Below are 20,395 nucleotides of genomic sequence, written 5' to 3'. Positions count from 1 at the left end.
GTAAAATCCATAAAGATTAAATGCGAACATTTGGGGGGGCGTCTACCATGAAAACCAAAAGCTCTGTACTTAAGAGATAGTATGGAGAGAGAGATGAATGTAATGAAATTATGTTTGTTCACTTGAAGGCAGGATTGAGAATTCCAATCTAGGGCTGCATCATTCAACCTTCCCTCTGCTGTTTTTCTGCCACAATTATCTGAGCTACGTCTCCCAGAGTAGCCACTAATATGAAATCCCTGCTAAACAAAATGTAAACACCAAACAAACAGTAATGATGGTCTTTAGTTCACCACAGAATTCTGACCACATCAAACATGAACGAGTAGGTGGCTTCCAGAATACTGTCAAATAACAGAAAAGAATCTGTTACTGAAAATAACACTGAATGGTGGAAAAAGAGATCCCCAAATTGTTTCATGTTCATGATAATAAATGAAATAAAGTAAAAATATTAATAAAAACGTAACAGCAGACCAGGGCTATCATTTAAGGAAAACATTTCAGTATGTTTTATTACAATTAACAATTATAAAGAGGAAAATGCAAAAAATTGGGAGGAATTGTGGTTACCGTTTTCAGAACTGCTCTAGCATGGAGGGTACCTTTCCTGCCTCCAGGAAAATGTTTACTTTTTTGCTGTTTTTATCAATCAATAAATGATACCCACAGAGAAAAAAAAGAAGTCTTACTTTAAAAAGATACTTGGTTTAATGTTTATAAAGTGGTTTGGTTGCTTATAAATAAAAAAAAGTAAAGTCAAAGTATTATTATAGCATTTAAGGTATTTAAACCTATAATTGAGGTGACTGAATATTTTCCATAACTCCCCCTTATATTTAGTCCTTTACACATTTTTTGCAAGTTCATAATTTTAAGCTAAAACTTTCCATGTTCTATACGTCAGTAAATATGTATTGTCTGGAATCACTTAAAAATTATTCAAACAAGTTTGAATATTGGTAATTTGTCTTTTCTTGGATAATTTGAAAGTCACTGAGTTTCTACATAAAGCAAAAAATAATGCTATATTTCACTTTGGACTAGAGCTTAAAATCAAATGTAGCATGCAGAGAACCAGAGGGAGCTTATATTAAGTTGGAAAATAATAGTTTAAAGATAAAATGACATTGATGGATTAAAACCATGATTTAAACATGTTCTGTTGCAAATTTTACTTTGGAAATACACTTTTGATACTTGGACCAGTTTCTCTTCTCCATTTGACTTACTACCTAACCAACTGATTGTCTGAATGCTTTCTTATACAGAAAGCTTAGAAGATAATAATTTTATATTTAGAAAAAGGCTGTATTTCTAGGAACAGTGTAGGTTCCAAATATTGTATTTTCCATTATATTATACTTTAAAAAATTCTTTAAGAGAAACAGTAATTGTGATATATTGAGATGGATTACAATCTCATAAACATATGCTATAACAAAATTCAATCATATATTATATTTGAGTTTTTTTCTCTTCAACAATTACCCAATGAAGATTATGAGGCAAGGGGTACAAGATGAGAGTGGAGAGGAGGAAAGTGAAATCTTAATAATCTTTTCAGTTTTACATACTATATATACATTTCTTTTACATTTGTATAACATCCAGTAGCCAGAAACTGCAGTTGGCCAGGCTCTTCCTCTACATTGTAAATGAAAGGAAACAAGCTGATTTTTTTTTTTTTTTAACTTATAACACTCAGAGGTTTGGTAAAGATACTGGCATATTTTGCACACCTAAACTAAGAGTATAGGTCATTCAACATACACTTCTTGAGAATATTCTGTGTTCCTTTGGATCAGGCAAAAGCAGTACCAAAAGAATTAAGCACAGGAGTTCCCATCTTGGCTCAGTGGAAATGAATCTGACTGGCATCCCTATTGATGCAGGTTTGCTCTCTGGTCTCGCTCAGTCGGTTAAGGATCCGGTGTTGCCATGAGCTGTGGTGTAGGTCACAGATGAGGCTCGGATCCTGTGTTGCTGTGGCTTGGCATAGGCCAGTGGCTACAGCTCCATTAGACTCCTATCTTAGGAACTTCCATATGCTGTGGGTGTGGCCCTAAAAAAAGAAAAAAAGAAAAAAAGAATTAAGCACAAATAAACTAACAGATGGCCAAAAAGCATATGAAAAGGTACTCAACACCGTAATTGTTAGAGAAATGAAAATCAAAACTAGAGTGAGGTAACCACCGCCTACTGGTCAAAATGGCCATCATCAAAACGTCTACAAGCAACAAATGCCGGAGAGGGTGTGGAGAAAAGGAAACCCTTCTACACTGATGGTAGGAATGTAAATTGGTGCAACCACTATAGAGAATAGTATGAAGGTCCCTAAAAAAAATAAATGTAGAACTACCATATCATCCAGCCATCCTGCTCCTAGGCATCTAGAGAAAACCATAATTCAAAAAGATACACCCCAATGTTCATTCCAGCACTATTTACAATAACCAATACATAGAAGGAACCTAAATGTCCACTGACAGAGGTTGGATAAAGATGTGGTACATATATCCAATGGAATATCAGCCATAAAAAAGAACAAAATAATGCCATCGCAGCAACATGGATGGACCTAGAAATTACCATACTAAGTTAACTAAGTCATATAAAGACAAGTATCATATGAGATCACTAATACGTGGAATCTAATAAGAAACTTAAAAAAAGAAATGATATGAAATAACTTATTCACAAAACAGAAACAAATTCAAAGATTTCAAAATCAAATTTATGCTTAAAGGGGAAACATGTGGAGGGATAAATTAGGAATCTGGGATTAACATCTACACTCTATGATATATAAAATAGATAAGTAACAAGAACCTACTGTATAGCACAGGGAAATCTACCCAATACTGTGTAATAACCTATGTGGGAAAATAATCCAAAAAGAAGTGGATATATGTATATGTATAAGTAATTCACTTTGCTGTACACCTAAAACTAACACAACACTATAAGCCAGCTATACGCCAATAAAATATTTAAAAAAAAAAGAACTAGAATTAGGCACAAATAGTTGCTGCAGAGTGTTGAGGGGAACAGAAAGTCATTTCAATACACGGTGAGGAAGGTTACGGTGAACATAAATTTGCAGGGTTTTGAAATCACTGGGGATTAAAGTTATAACACACTAAACAGTTAGCAAGGCCAGTGCACAGGATGGTACGCAACCTAAAACTTTTTCCTCTACATTAACTCTGCCTTCCAGTCAATCTCCAAATGCTCTGGAGTTTAATGAGATCCCACTTCTCACAGTGTGGTTCATAGGCTGGCAATATTGGCATTACCTGGAAGTTTGTTTACATACAGATTTGGGGGGCTCCAATCCAGAACTACTAAATAAGAATTTGCATTATAAAGAGATTGCTAGGTGATCATATGCATATTAAAATTTGAGAAGCATTATCCTAAATTCTGGCTTCTTGATAATTCTCAAACTCAGATGAAAGCAGTCTATATTTCCCTTAATATTTGATCTTTAGGAAGACACCACCTCAAAGAGCACCTCCCATATGCAAGGCATTTAATCAGAGAGAATGCCAAAAATTCTAATTCCCTGTGGTGTTCATGTGAATGGATTTGGTTCACAAATTCCTGTTTGCATTTTAAAGTGATATTAGGTGGCCTGGAGATCTGAAGGCACAGGTAATTGGGACTGGGAAAGTATTAGTTCCCTTTTGACCAGGGACGGTGGGATGACCATGGGCCGTAACAGGCAATGCTACGGACAGAAGGAAATGGGTACATCAGTGGGGAGACCAAAAAGAATCAAGAGGACAGATCATTGAACAGAAGCCCCTCTTACCCAACTCATAAGTTTTTGTTTTTATGCTCATATATCCACCAAAGATAGGTGGAAAAGAAGGGCGATGTGGGGATAGGAGAAATAGGGTAGGCAGAAAGCCTTTGATTTACCTAACTAACCTGAAAGAGACTAAGTTCTAAACTGGAGGAAACTGGGTTGCTTTGCAGGGTGAGTTTGTAAGTTTTTTCCTCTATTAGCAGATTTGGAGCTAATAAAAAATAATTATTTTAAGAAAAATAAAATTGCACTTCAGTACATTTGATTTATAATATTAAACATTTAGGGCGTTCCCACTACGGCACAATGGGGTCAGTGGCATATCTGGAGTGCTGGGAAGCAGGTCCATCCCTGGCCCAGCACAATGGGTTAAGGATCCTGTGTTGCCCTAGCTGCAGCATAGGTCACAATTGTGGTTTGGGTCTGATCTCTGGCCTGGGAACCTCATGTGATGTGGGTGGCCAAAAAAAGAAAAAAAAAAAAATGTAGGAGTTCCTTTAGTGGCACAGTGGGTTAAGGATCTGGCATGGTCACTGCTGTGGCTCAGGTCACAGCTATGGCAGGAGTTCAGTCCCTGGCCCCAGAATTTCTGCATGCTGCAGGTGCAGTTAAAAAAAAAAAATTAATGCACAATATAAGCATAAGATATCTTTGCTTAGAATCCTTTAGTGACTTCTTATGGTTTATAAACTGGAGCATATTGTTTCATTTGGTTCTTGCCTACCACTCTAGCATCATTTTCTGAAACCAGTAATGGAGAGTGTGAAAAATGTTAAAGAAATAGAAGAAAATTTCCACTCAAGTTCTAAGCCAGTAGACTTGTATTGGTGTGTGTATGTGTGTCTGTCTGTCTCTGCCTGTCTGACTGTGAAATACAAATGACATTACTTTTTCATTAGTTAATTCTAATCAAAATAATGCTGCATTAAAATCCATCCCAAAATTGTATGAGAGGAAAAATAGAGGGCCCAATGTATAACATACATCAGAATCATATTCAAATTTGTTAAAAATTCTATTGAAACAAAACTGGCTTGAAACATGAATCACTTATTCTCACTTATCTGTACTTTGCTTCTGAAGCCAGCTGGGTTCATCTCAGGGTGGTTCTGCCGCACATTTTTAAAGCCTCCTCATGGGCCTAGAAGGTTAGTCTAAACATGTCCTCATTGTGCTGGCCAAAGTTCTACAGGAAAGGGCCAATTACGCTATAGCTTTACAAACCTCTCTTTACGTCACATTTGCTAATATACCCCACTGACCAAAGATAGTCACATTAAAAAGCCCTGAATAAGCCTGCTCCATAAATTATAGGAAAGCAGTGAAAGTTACATGTCAAAGAATATGGGTTTATAATTTAATTACTGTGGATAAAGTAAAGAATGGAAAAATAATCCACTCCACCACAAATCTCCTTTTAACAATAGTTGACACTCCATCATAAAGAAGGTCTTGCAATTAGTAACAAAGATGCAAATTCTGGCCAAGTGGTAGTTAATTTCTCCTGATATGACCTCATAATCAAGTACTCTTTTAATTTTCTATCTTTTAGAAAAATCTATTCACAGTTGTAAAGTTGATTGCCAAATTATGTTTTATAATCTACACATTCACTTTTTTTTTTTTTTTTTTTTGGCCGTGCCTGTGGTATGTGGAAGTTCCTGGGGCCAGAAGTCAAACCCATACCACAAACCCATGTAACTAGAGCCATGGCAAATAACAATGCTAGATCCTTAACCCACTGATCCACAAGGGAACATCCATATTCACAAGTTTGATTATATCAATTTCATGTTCTACAGAGGGGATGATATTCTGACCACAGGCCAACTCTGACTGGCCTCTGATTTTGTCAATAAAGTTTTATTGGAACACAGCCCCTCTCATTTGCTCACTTCTTGTCTATGGCACAGCAGCAGATTTCAGTAGTCTCTGAGTAGTCTGCTAAAATATTTACCATCTCCCCCTTTACAGAAAACCAGGCACTCTTCATATTTATTTTTTTTTTTGTCTTTTGTCTTTTTGTCTTTTGTTGTTGTTGTTGTTGTTGCTGTTGCTATTTCTTGGGCCGCTCCCGCGGCATATGGAGGTTCCCAGGCTAGGGGTTGAATCAGAGCTGTAGCCACCAGCCTACGCCAGAGCCACAGCAACGCGGGATCCGAGCCGCGTCTGCAACCTACACCACAGCTCACGGCAAGGCCGGATCGTTAACCCACTGAGCAAGGGCAGGGACCAAACCCGCAACCTCATGGTTCCTAGTCGGATTCGTTAACCACTGCGCCACGACGGGAACTCCCGGCACTCTTCATATTTAAAGCATGTGCACCAATTAATTTCTCTTAGATATCACCAGAACCTATCTCCTTTCAAAAAGAAAAGAGTTTTAATAACTAATAAAACCAGGATCTGAATGGCTTACTGTAAAGCCAGTGCTCTGTACAATATATTACATTGTTTCCACAGTATTTGCACTGTTTTGAAGAATGCTACTTATTCTGATAAGAGAAGGAAAATAGCAGGACCAATGTGTCAGAACCATGTGAAAAACTTGTTAAATATGCAAGCTCTTGAAACAAAACCTCTATGCTGGGGACTTGGAAATCTGAATTTTAATGAATGTCACAGGTAATCCTTTTCCACAGTAAAACAAAGAACAAAGGTATTAATGAAGCAAACAACTTGTGATTGATGTTAGATCTGAGTTGATGGATTTGAAGAGAGCTGAAAAGCTTGACATCATTATGGTCTTCAAAGGGCCATGATGAAATGTGTCTGGGAAGAAGATGGGGCAGCCTTGTTCCTGACCCAGTTCTCTGGAGTTTTTTAAGGATGCAAGGGTTCTTGATGCTACATGTAAAGGAGCATGAAGGTTAGTGGTGGGCATGAGCTGCACTGCTGCTCAAGAGGTTATAGAGGTCAAGTTAATAGATGTCCATACTAGAGAAAAATTGGTGATTTTATACCTTTGGCTTGTCAAAGGGTGTCAGGCCTATCCTTTGAAGAAGACAGAAGTCTGGGGCAAGGTGAGAAAAATATGCCCATATATCTTCAAATATCACATCAATAGAAAATACTAGAAGATAAGAACAATCAATACCAGAGCAGAGCCAGAGGCATCTCTCTCACTGACACCTAAGGCCCTTGTTCCTCCACCTTGCCCTTGAGGGGAGCAAGTACATAGAAAAGGAAGAAGTTGAGCTTTATTTTACCAAGAACCCACCACCTACTCCAAGAACTGCAGTGGAGAAGGGAAGGAGAGAATCCTTGAACTGAACTGACATTAAATTTTTACAATGAAAAGTAATATATCTAGTTCTGAAACAAATAGAAATCCCCGCTAATAACTGGAAGCAATTTCTGAGAGACAATTCCCAATGGATGTTTTGCATTTCTTTCTGCACTTCTTATAACAGAGGCACTAACTGCCTTTGTTCTAAACTGTCTTTCTAAGGGCACCTATATAATGAATAGCCTTGAAAGACAGTTATAGTGTCTTCTTTTGAGCAAAAGCCCAGTGTAATAAAATTAATGTTTCTCTCCAGAGCAAAAGCAAACAGGTTTACTGCCCATGATAAAAGATTTGGGTTCCATTAGCTTAGAGGTCTTCTCTTGTAACACAATCTGCCGTATTTGCAGGTGTAATATGGCTCTCTGTCAACTTGTGAGAACTGGACATGTGCAACTAGCACAAAAATAATAATTCTTTGGTCACTACTACTGTTAAGAGTAATAACATATCTTTTATTTCTTATCCAGGAGGCTTTTGACATCTACCAACATCAATGAAACTGTGGCAGACTAATTTGCCTCATATTTATCACAGTTCTTGATAAGGAGTACATAAAAATGTATATCAGGGAATGTGGAGAAAAAGAAAGTCTTGTACATTGTTGATGGAAAAGTAAACTGTGCAGACGTTAGGGAGAAAAGTATGGAGTTTCCTCAAAAAACTTAAAATGATCCAACAATTCCATTTCTGCATATTTATTCGAAGGAAGCAAAGAAAAACCCAACTCATAATAATATATGCACCCTCATGTTCTTTGCAGCATTATTTGCAATAGTCAAGACAGGAAAACAACTAAGATTCATTGAAAAATGAATATAGAAGATGTGTTATAAACACAATGCAATATTATTCAGCCATAAAAAATAAGGAAATTCTGCTATTTGCAACAGCATAGTTGGACCTTGAGGGCATTATGCTAAGTAAAAAGTCAGGATGAGAACTTCAATGACCATATGATCTCACTTACATGTGAAATCTAAAACAAACCAACAACAACAACAACAAAAACTGAACTCTTAGATATACAGAACAGATTAGCTGTTGCCAAAGGCAGGAGTCTGGGAAATAGGTAATAGTGGTCAAAAGGTACACACTTCCAGTTATAAAATAAATAAACCTGAGGGTGTAATGTACAGCATGATGACTATAGTTAATAATACTGTATTGTATGTTTGAAGCTTGCTGAGAGAATAAACCTTGCCAGTTCTCATCACACAAAAAAAGTATCTGTGTCGTGATGGATGTTAACTAGACTTATTGTGGTGATCATTTCGCAATATATACCAATACTGAGTCATTATGCTGCCCATCTGAAATGAAAGTAATGTTACATCAATTATATCTCAATTTTAAAAAGGTAATAGTCTGTCACAACTCATGCTCTGGTTCCCAGTGATTAATCATGTCTTTACCACTTGTAAAATATACTTTCTTCCCTCTCCTGTAAGACCCCTAAAGCTTCATCCCTTAATGGCATTATGGCTTGGAATCCAGAAGCTCATCACTGAAATCAGGTTCAAGTAATAGATGAGAATTTTGAGATGCAACTCTTCCTTAATGAAGACCTATGAACTAAAGCTATCTATCATCTGTGTTGTATGTTCAGGGTGAGACAGGGACATCCTGGCTTATTCAAAAATGAGGTCTGAGGTGTTAAGAGGCACACGGCAGTCACAGATCCAGAATAATTCCGAGATCTAGACCTTTTCATTTTTTCTGGGAACAGAGGAAGTATGTTCTTTAGGACTAAGTTCTGCTCTCTGGGAGTGGTTTTCTGCAGCTATTTGTTCCACCCTCTGGGGTACTGGTTCTACCTTCTGAGACACCGTTCATTTTCTATAAGAATGGTCAGTGTTGGCATGTGAATAGTTTTCTCTATATTTCTATAGGCCAGTATTTCTGACCTATTTTAGAAGGCAGAGTGCTCAGAGATCCTTTTTTTTTTTTTTTTTTTTAATGTCTCTATGTCTTTGAGTCCAAGCTCATATAATTCCTTTAAAAGATTCATGGGTGACCAGATTATCAAATTATAATCCAGTCCATTAGACAAAAGCCAAACTAGTAAATCTCTTAGAAACAAGACCCTGTCTAACTTGAATGCTAGAGAATGATTCCCTGAGTCTTAAGAGCCCTTTTGTCTAGCCTACAGAGTATTAGAGACATACACTTAAGATTGTTACAAGTCTTTTTTATAGCTGAGAGATCTATAAAGAATCATCTTAAATATTTCTCGAGTCTCAAAAAGGGGTCTTAGAGCTGTACCCTCAACTTCATTATTACCTAAAGTCACACTTTAACTGTTATTACTCCATACTTATTTGCACTGAGGCTTTTCTTAACTTTGAAAACCTTTTACCAACTGGAAATCCTGGGAATGAAAACCAGGACTTTCAACTTGGTAAATCCTGGTGTGTAAATTATTCCCCTAAATTCTGCCCCAAAGTTGAGCACTCCCTTCCTTCGTACATCTCTCTGTTGAAGTACTTCACCCAAGACAACTTTAAAAATGTAGATTGTACTTTCAATGTTCTGCCTAAAAATCACCTTATCCAGACCACAGCTGTATTAGGCACTTCTTCACATCTAATTTATAGCTTCTGACCGTCTTGTCATTGTTCCACCAAAATATATAACACACATCCTTCCAGCTCGCAACAGCACTCTTCTCCCTGCACTATAAGTTCCCTCCAAAGTATTATTATGGGCCAGTCAAAGCCACTGCCCAATTTAGATTATTCCTATAGCAGTATCCAACTTTTTAGATCTTAACTTCTATTTTTGTTATCTATCACTGTATAACAAACAGGTCCTGAACTCAAGATCCTTAACCTAATCACGTCTACAAAGTGCCTTTTTCCATATAAGGTAACATTTGCAGAGTCTGGGAAATAGGATTTGTATATATTTGGGGGCTCTTATGTCATACTACTGCATAGATACTATATACACCCTATATTAAATTATACATATTATACTAAAATTTTTTTCTCTCCTTTGCTCTGTTTTGGGAAATTGTCAAGTTTTGAACAGTTTAAGGGATGGTAGCAGGAACAGAAAGAAGAAATAACCTGATATTTCTGGCTTTTGTTTTCTGAAAAATCTTTGTCTTAAGGGAGTTTAAAGCATATAAAAGAAGATCAATGGATTAAGACAAGGTGTTTTGGAGAAATATATGGATGACAGTGTCCACAGAGGATGGGAAACCTTCCCTCAAGAATGGAGATCCTGGAGTTCCCACTGTGACTCAGTGGTAAGGAACCCTACTAGTATGCATGAGGACTCTCTGGCCTTGCTCAGTGGGTTAAGGATCTGATATTGCCCAGAGCTGTGGTGTAGCTTGCAGACAGCTCAGATCTGGCTTTGATATGGCTGTGGTATAGGCTGGCAGTTGCAGCTCTTATTTGATGCCTAGCCTGGGAACCTCTATGAGCCTTGGATGCAGCTCAAAAAAGACAAAAAAAAAAAAAAAAAAAAAAAAAAAAAAAAAACGGAGATTCCCCTGAGCTCATGGAGGAGAAAATAAAGAGGCCTGTGTTTTCTGGCCTTGCCAAGGAAATAGCAAGATGTAAAAGGAAGATGGGTGCATTGACAAGTCAGAAAACATTCTTTCTCTCAAACCTGGCACAGAAGCAACAGACCTGAAGGGAATTTGCAAACTAGGGAGTAGATGACTAAACAGTCATATCACGTATGTCTCCCAAAGCCTTGGCTCTGGAAAAGAACATGCTGAGGTAGAGACACCCAAGAAAGATGACAAATTGAACTTTTTTTTTTTTTTTTTTTAACCAGGCAGACATAAAATGTAGTCTCAGAGTTAAAAATTAAGTTGTAGAAAATTAAAAATATTTCTTACATGTCCGGGTTTGAGGACTGAAGTTTATCTCTGCTTTCTCATTCTTTTTTCCTTCTCTTGTGTGTGTGAGATAATTTTTTACATTGCTTCAACAATGTGGCAAGTTACCATTACTTTCAAGCTATATATATCAAAAAAGGACTATAATTTTGGTGCATAAACCTTTTTTTTGGAACAATAGCATAAATTTACCCTTAGAAAAAGATTTATCACCTACTCAGTATTACTCTTTAATGATAATATCAATTAAGTTATTTTGTTTTCATTATAAATAGTGGTGTGTTTATTGAGTTCCCAGAAACAAATGTAAAAATGTTCTCACTAGGCTTTAATTATCTTAATTCCATAATTTCCTGTCAATAATACTCATCAAAGTATTACATGACTTTTTCCAGGTTGTTACAGAGGAAAAATATTTATCTATAGGTTTTTATTTTGACTTATTGCTTATGAAGACTTAGAATCTTCATTTCTTTTTCCTCTGAGAGTACCTGATAATTATAGAAAAAAAAATAGCTTTGAAATTGATTTCAAGAGAGTTGCCAAGAGTCCTTTCCAGTGGGAATAATAACTTCAACTTTCAGATGGTTTCTACATAAATTACTCCATTTGATTTTCACAAGAACACTAGATAGCATGGCAAGCATTTTCATGCACATTTCAGAAACTCATGTGGGTTATTGTGGAAATCAGAAATAGAAATGAGAAGGAGCTAATACATTCTAATTGTTCAATAAGTGGTAGCCATCACTGCTATAATTCTGTGCCTGTGAGAAGTGAGGGTCAAAGTGATTATTGCTCGCCCCAGGTCTTTTGACTCCAAGTCAAAAATTTCATCCTGGGGGCCTCACAGAGATTTGCAGCTAATTTTTCCCTTCAAAGAATGGAGATTGATACAACAATTGAAAAACAACAGCAATAATCCCACTGATTATATTCCACCTGCAGCACCTCAGGCTTTCAGGCTCACCAGAAAAGTCCCAGCCAAGCCCCTGATCCTTTCAACCCCCCACTTCCAGTGTTTAGAAGAGAAAAAAAGAATCCCTTAGAAAAGGTCTTAGTCCTCTTCTCTCAAAGGTGGGGGAAAAAACACCTTTTGAAACTACTCCTGCTGTCAAAGTTCAGGCCTTGATTTGTGAAGCCCGGTCTTGCAAAAGTACTAAATCAAAGTAAAATGGATTTACATTTGTAAACTTTGTTTCCACTTAATGGGATTAGAAAGACCACTCACATTAAACAAACAAAAACATCAGTTCAGCAGCAAGACAGATCAGTAAATTAACCGTACACAAACTCTGAAACTCAGTGTGAATTTAGGCGTAGCAATTTTATTTTAAGATAATCTGAAGAGTCAAGGAAATTCCAGAGTCTATTTATATGTTTTCACATCTACTCTTTACCTGAGTCATGTGTGTTGTTGGGGGAAGAGAAAAGCCAGAGAGTGATAGACAACGTGCTGGAGAGAAGTTAAAAGACAGGTCTTCTAAACCTAAGCTTCTCCAGATGTGAAGATTTAAAGTGTGAGGATTTAAACTCAGGCAGCAACACTGGCTGTCGAAAATCTCCTCAATATGCAGTGAGGAAATGCACATTTCCCAGAATATACAGCAGTAAAAAGTTTTCTTATTAAAAAAGAAAACTATCTTAAGTATTTCCAAATAAATTATCTTTGAACATTACTGGCAATAGGAGGATCTGATAATAATTATTCCTATGACCCAGTGTCTGCTCACACTTCTAGACAAATTTTGCAATCTTTTAATTACATCTGTTTACATTTTTTATCTTCCCCAAAAGAGGGCTCAGTGCGGTCTTCACTTTCTGGCCTTGGCACCCACTAACATTGAATTTCTCCATGTGGAAATCAAACAAGGGACACCAAATAAAAACTGTAAAGGGTATGATTTTTATCAATTTGTTTTGTCTTTGTAGCTTTGTAACATCCCAACTAAATCTATAAATTCAAGCAATAGCCTTATTTGAATTGAGAGAGAGAAAGATCCTGTGCCAAGGCTTGAGCAGCCAGAGGGCAGGGGAGAGGGTGGGTACAGTGAATACAATAGGAAAAGAAGCTAATATGTGGGTCCAAAGTTTCATCTGAAAAAGTTCAGCTAAGGTAAGTGTAGCAGATACTCTAAGACAAGGTTATAAAGGACTGGGCAACTGGATTTGAGCACCTACCACATACCTACATCTGAGTAACAAGATCTGGGCACAAAGTCTTAAGGGACCAAGAAAAAATGTGAACTGATTCAGGGCAGAATCTGTCTTACAAAAGCTTTTTTCAAGGAATGGCTATGAAATATTAAGATGAATTTTAGGTGTGTCTGGTGTTTTAGTAAACATATTAAAGCTTATACATCCAGATGTGTATTGTCATGCATATGAATCACCAAAATTAATCCTTAATTCACTGTGGCTGCTGTTAAGCTCAATTGTGAGATTCCCGTGTTAAAACTGCTTTCACAACCCACTTAAAAACCACACAGTGAGATCAATGATATTATTCATGGAGAAGGCAAACAGACCTTATGCTTATGCTCGCCCACTCGGCTTCCAAAATCTCACTCTTTCACCATTATTTCAAGTAAAGACGAAAATAAATGAATTAGCTATTACCTATCATGGCAACCAGACACTTTAAAATAAAAATGTGAAATTGCTGCCTCATTTCCATCTTCAGTTCACTCTCAATAGTCTAGTGAGAGTGGTGCAGGATTCCTGGCATGGAATATTTCATTCTCAGTGTTAGGGTGTTAGAAATTTACCAGTGGTTATCAAAGTTTATATGGGACTGTGTCTCATTGATGTGATGTAATCCCAGTGAATGCTCTACTGAAAAAATATATTTTTCACCATCCTCTCGCGGAGGTCTCAAATTCCATTGCTTGGACTATCACTGACCCTCTATACACTTGCACACTTGCAGAATTCTTTCCCAGGATTACAAGCAGAGAGCAGGTTGATGCACATAATTCTTAGCCCAAGGTCTTCTGACTAAGTGCCAGTGAAGTGCTGCTGATCTGAAATAGAACTACCTAAACTTCAATGCTGAATTTTGCAGTGCGTCAAATAAATGATGCTTTCAAAACAGTACTCACTGTTCTGAGTTCTTTCTTATTAATGCTTTTTTTATAACACTTTGTAAAGATTATACTTTCTAGGATGTTGTTCAGCCTAACTAGACAACATCTCCCCAACACACACACACACACACACAATTACTGACTAGTTGTTTTCTATATTTTATAGTCTTCAGTTAGACATACCAAGAGAGATAGTCATGTTAGCAATAGTCATTGCGTTGTGAAGAGGTAAGAGGAATCTCAAAATGTGGTACCCATATAATAGATTCTCTAGTTTCCAGATTGATGAGGGTTTATTTCTGAATCAGGACAAATAAGAAAGGGGTAAAATTCAATCTTACTTTTCATTGGAAGAATAAGGTTAGAATACCTACTGTAACTTTCAGTATAATTCTTAGCTCTGTAGTATATGAACATTCCGTATAGTTACTGGTAATGCGCTTATTGTCAATTCTGGTTTATTGTGTTCCAACTTTAGTAATTTCCCTCTGCTTTCACAGATATTTTTGGGCAGAGTTGAGACCAGCTGGTTCATGGGCTGCAAACCATATGCTATTTTACACTAGAAATCTCTTTTTCCTCTGAACCTGCTTGCAATTACTCCCATCTTCTGATTTCCTGAATTTTTGGCACCTCAGTTCAATTTCTACATCTGCTGCTTACCTATCTCCTTCCAAGCTTCTCAGGCTGAGATGCTGCACACACTTCTGGGATCTGTTCATCCTCTGGTTTTGGTGATATCTATCTCCATCTCTCAATGTGTTACCTTTCCAGCTTTTTTACTGAGACCATCACTAAATGTACTTGCCCCAGAATTACATGGAGTAGTAATGATTGCTTAGTAACACCACAGTTCATGTATAGTCCTTGAGTCAGGTGAGTTTGTCTTTCTAGAATATGAGTTTTATATTATTTATTATGTATTTATTAATGTTCTTTTGTATAGCTTATGGTCTTTTACCATTAAAGACAATTTTCCTATGGTGTGCACTAAATAGAGAATAAATTTGTTTAGACAAGATCCTTAGTGAGGTCTGGGTTGCCAGAGAATATATTTAGAAAACAAATACAAAATTATCTATGAAGTAGTTATATGAAGAGCTGAGGCAAGACTATGAAGTGTGATGGAACTAAAATTTAATATCTGGAACTCTTATGGTTACTGCGTTATTATAAATTTAATGTAATGAAACAAAAATGATTTAGAGGATGAATATACCTCTAGTCATGCTGACATATTAATTCTCATCTTTCTTAATCTTTGTAGAGTCGAGATGGGAAGAAACAACAGTTTTGACATTCCCAGTGTCCTTGCTGAAGCAATGAAACAGTTTATAAATACGCAAGTATTTGTGCTTTTGAAATGACTGGAAATGACTTCACAATGGGTCTTAAAATATACCAATTGAATTTTATTCCAAAATGCAATTATCTCACTATTAGAATGAAGCATAACAAATTAGCTGCTATTGCTGGAAGCTAAAAGAATAACAGAAATGATTTGAAGAACTAAGAAAATTCTCCAAATAGTGATGAAAAATCAGAAGTTCAGCTCCATGAACAATGATGTCACTGTCATTAAGACGAATAGTCTAGTAATATATTATGTTCATGACCTGTCTAAATCTTTAAACTTTTGTTGTCATATAGTTAAAACATCTGCAATATTTACATATTTCCAGAGAAGAGTATTCTTTATTCATATGATTTCAAAATCCTTTTTGGATTTAAAAAAAGGCATGAGATAAAAAAATACCATATTTTTGAATTGTCATTTAATCTGTTCTTTAGGTACTTTTTTCCTTTGTAAAGGGATCTGACATTTTTATTTATCTTTAAATGTCTTCTTCATGTTCTTCGGAATAAGAGGTCAGCATACTTTAAAATATTGTGTCTTGGAATCTAAAGTCCTACTTCGATGTGACCTAATTTCTTTTTATATTTCCAATACCTGAATTTTTAAATAAGATAAATAAGTACTAGGAATGTAATGTACAATATAATGACTGTAGTTACCCATGATGTAGATATATTTAAAAGTTTCTGAGAGAGTAGATCCTAAGAATTCTCATAACAAGGGAAAAATAATTTTTTATGCTGCTGTATAGCACATTTCACTGAACTTATATTACCAATGAACAAAGATGGGAAGGTCTTTTTTTTTTTTTTCCTTTTTAATGGCATTTTTTTTCCATTGAAAGCCTGTATTTTAGAATATACAGTCTATTAACTTCAAGCTGTTTCATTGCTGCTTTGATATTTCATTGTGGTACTGTATTTGGGGGGTTGTGTATGTTGAAGAGAGGCTGCTTAGAGGATGCAAGGTGAGCAGAGCACAGGAGCAGATCACCTACCTCCAGATCATTTAGTTCCACAAGAGCAAAAGCTGGAACTAGAAATAAGGTTAAAATATAAAAATGTATGTGAGAAATCAGTTTTAGTTCAGCAAAACTACAATTTGATTTTCATGAAGTGGATGATGATCAACTTGAAGTCCTTCCTGGTGACAAACTTTTCTAGGGAATGGTATTATATGCATTGGGGGAAAAAAAATCTCCATTAGTCATAGTTAGTTATCAACAAATAGTAAGCTCCTTGATGGCAAGATCTAAGTCTATTTACCCTTCAAATAACCTAATATATTAAATTATCTACAAAAAGTGTTGATACATTGCTCAAATGTTGTGGATATTGTTCATAGACCAGGGCGTCCTTGTCATTAGAGAACTCAAGGTCCCAGGACGGAAAGCAGGTGCTAAACCAGGAGACACAGTTCATTATGACTTAGTTAACAAAGGTCTGCATTTATACAACACAGCAACAACAATTTTAAGTGATACGTTCCTGATGTATGTATCTTAGTTATAAGGGTTTTATGTATACTTCTATTAACGGTTATCTCAAAGTATAATTTATACTTAAGGAAAATTTCATGTCAATGATTTGTTCTAAATCCACATTCACAAAGTTTTTTTAAATATTTCAATATTTTGTCTGATTTTAAGAATTTTAATATTCTTAGCTAAGCTTTTTCAAAGTTGGATAATGTCAGCTTTACCATTTTTTGCCCACATGTGCTTGCATTATTGGTATTATATTTAATTCATGGTGTTTTTGTAGAAACTTTAAAAGGCTACACTCTAAAGGCTTACTTAGGCACTTCAATATATGTCTAATTATTTGCACACATGCAAATTGCCAGTGGGTTCTGCAGCACAGCTCCTGAGACTTGAACACTCATAGGAAGCATTCCTAAGACACGATAGGCATAGATCCACACTGCAGAAGCTTCTTTAATTAAGTACAGACCCAAGCCTCACATTCCCTCTTAAACTCCTGAGCAATGACAAGACATGTAATCCCACTGTTCACTAATGAAGTAAATAAAAGGTGAAACACAGAACCACATTTTCAATCTGGAAAAGCCTGTGAATAAAAATGCCAATTAGCAATTTGATGAACATAAAATTTAAAGACTATTAACAAAACAGTTTGAATGCAAAATAAAAAGCTAAAATTTGTTCTTATAAGGAAAAATAAAGTCCACTAAAACATTTATTATAGATAGCTATAATAAGAGAAAGACATAAGAAGAGAAAGACATTGATAATGAGGTCAATGGAAGGTTTGAGGATTTTTTAAAATTTTGAATCCTTCTGAGTTTTGTCTTTCTTAGCTTGTGTGTGAGAACAGTTAACTTCTACTCTCTTAGCAAATTTAAATTATATAATACAGTGTTATCAATTGTAGTCACATTTTACACTGGATCCTCAGACTTTATTCATCTTACAAGTGAAAGTTTGTAATCTTTTAGCAATCTCTCCCTATTTTCCCAATCGCCCCAGCCTGGAAACTGCTTTTCTACACTGTTTCTATCCTTTGCTCTTAACCTCTAATTGGAAGACATATGATTTGCAAATATTTTCTCCCATTTGGTTGGTTGCCTTTTCATTTTGTTCACAGTTTCTTTTGCTGTGCAGAAGCATTTTAGGTTGATGTTCCACTTTTTTATTTTTGCTTTTGGTGTCAAATCTGAAAATCATTGCCAAGACTAATGTCAAGGAGCTTTTTCCTATACAGTCTGGCTTTATTTTGTTACCATAGAATGAATCTTTGACCCTATATAACACTTTTGCAAATGAGTTTGATTTTTAACTCTGAATCTATATGCATATTTATTTAAAATCCATTAACGACAATGGATCATTAAAATCAACTCTCTAAAGAAAAGTCAAACATATTAATAGTTTTGAAGATTGTCAACTAAATATGCTCCCTTTTGAAAAAAAAAAAGAAGAGCAAACCCTAAGTAAAACAGCTTTTTTTTTTTTTTTTTCAGGCCACACCCAAGGCATATGGAGATTCCCAGGCTATGGCTGGAATCCACGCTGTAGCTGCTCGCCTATGCCACAGCAACACCAGATCCCAGCTGCATCTTTGACCTACAACCACAGCTCACAGTAACACCAGATCCTTAACCCATGGATAGAGTCCAGGGATCTAACCCGCATCCTCATAGATACTATTCAGGTTTGTTTCTGCTGAGCCACGATGGGAACTCCCTAAAATAACATTTTTAAAGTAACTTCTCCATTGTCAATAAATATTTCAACCCATGAAACGTGGCTTCTTGCCATCAAACTTTGAAATGATGATGACGATAATAATGAAAACAAAAAGAAAACAAAGCTAAGGATATTTCACTTGTTGAATATCACTTAAGTTATTGTGCAGACCACTTTCTGAAATACATATTTAGAGTTAAGACACTGAAACATGTAACAGTTATTAATTCTTAACAGACAGATGTTTAAAAATATTTATTAAAAGAACTACAAATTCCAATTGTTTCCTAGAAATTTCTTTTACATATAATTGGCCAAATAAATAAATTTAACATCATCCTAGGTTTGAATGTGTATCTTTTAGTGGCCCAAAGATTAAACAAATATTTTAAAACCCAGAGATAATACGGATCTAATTTATGATTTACTGTCTTGCAACTATGTAGTATAGATAACATGCAGAATACACCTTTTTCAAAACTAAGAAAATTCCATGGATGTGATCTGTAATGGTTAGTTACTTTATTTCTTTTTTTTTTTAGGGCCGCATCTGCCACGTATAGAGGTTCCCAGGCCAGGAGTCTAATCAGAGATACAGCTGCTGGCCTATGCCACAGCCACAGTAATACAGGATCCGAGCCATGTCTGCAACCTACACCACAGGTCATGGCAACGCCAGATCCTTAACCCACTGAGCGAGGCTAAGGATCAACCCCGCAACCTCAAACCTGCAACCTCATGGTTCCTAGTCGGATTCATTCCCGCTGAGCCATAATGGGAACTCCCTGTAATGGTTACTTTTATTTAAATTGAAAGCCAAAGGCATTCATGTGCTTCTTCAAGCCAACATTGCTTTGATAAGACAAAAAGAAATAATTATCAAAATGCAGCTCCTTAAGTAAGTGCTTGATTTCACACTTTCAAAGTGTGCTACCATTCCAGTAAAGCCAGAAAGAATTGAGAGATTAAGAAAGTGTTTAAAGGTGTTTATTAAAAATAATTATAAAAATGTGAAAAGACATAGCACTGAGCATGCCAAATAGAATAAAACTGTCATCAAAAAGACTCAACAGCTATGAAAGGAGTTCTTCAAAACACACCATGTTTTTTTCTAGATAACAAAATCTATCAATTCCAAATGTCTACATTAGTCATGCATAAAGGCACCAGGGATTCACAGAAAACAAACTAACCTATCCCAAGTCATCCTTGCTTTTTATCATATCCACCGTAAAAGCTAGAAAAAAATCTACTTCTTGAGAATTTAATCCCTTTTTTTTTGGCAAGCGCAAAGTCTTTATTAAAGGAAAGCAAATAGTTCCCAGGGCTGCTGGGAAGGGGGAGAAGAGCCCCCTTTCTCTATAGTCCTATAGGGGTTTTTATTCCTTAAAGATGAGGGGGTACCAACCTGGGGTCCAGAAAGATGTGATTTTCTCCCACTGGCCTTGCACAGTTACCTCTGTCAGTCCTTATCCAATAGGGTCTTAGGGGTGGAAATGTCCCATAAATCTCATAGTTTCTTTGCCACCCCCCCACCCCCGTAAACAGAGTCACAAGGGATTAGGGATTAATGTCCATCTACACTCCCTATAGTAAACAAGGCCTGTGGGGATGTTACTCCCTGGAGCCTTTAAGCCACAAATGTTAATCAATGGCCATATATATCAAAGAATGCATCAAAGCCCATCCTCCTATACTGACTACCTGAGTTAATATTCTGCCTCAATCCCCCTCTAGAGTTGGAGACCCTAACTGGGGAAAAGGGACGACAACTGCTGTTTCCTGCTG

General features: G+C 36.2%; 1 long non-coding RNA gene across 2 annotated transcripts in view; it reads left to right on the top strand.

Annotated features, from left to right (window-relative positions):
- The window catches only part of LOC102160325, a 49,320-nt gene extending 30,079 nt beyond the window's left edge, over positions 1 to 19,241 (top strand). Inside the window, exons 2-4 of one of the 2 annotated variants that reach the window (XR_002339738.1) lie at positions 10,216 to 10,353; positions 14,543 to 14,918; positions 15,310 to 19,241. This is a non-coding gene — a long non-coding RNA (uncharacterized LOC102160325). The remainder of the gene's footprint in view (positions 1 to 10,215; positions 10,354 to 14,542; positions 14,919 to 15,309) is intronic. The other variant, XR_002339739.1, reaches the window with a different exon arrangement.

Source organism: Sus scrofa, chromosome 16 (assembly GCF_000003025.6).
Source record: "Sus scrofa isolate TJ Tabasco breed Duroc chromosome 16, Sscrofa11.1, whole genome shotgun sequence".
Classification (NCBI taxonomy): domain Eukaryota; kingdom Metazoa; phylum Chordata; class Mammalia; order Artiodactyla; family Suidae; genus Sus; species Sus scrofa.
This window is presented reverse-complemented; position numbering and strand designations above follow the sequence as displayed.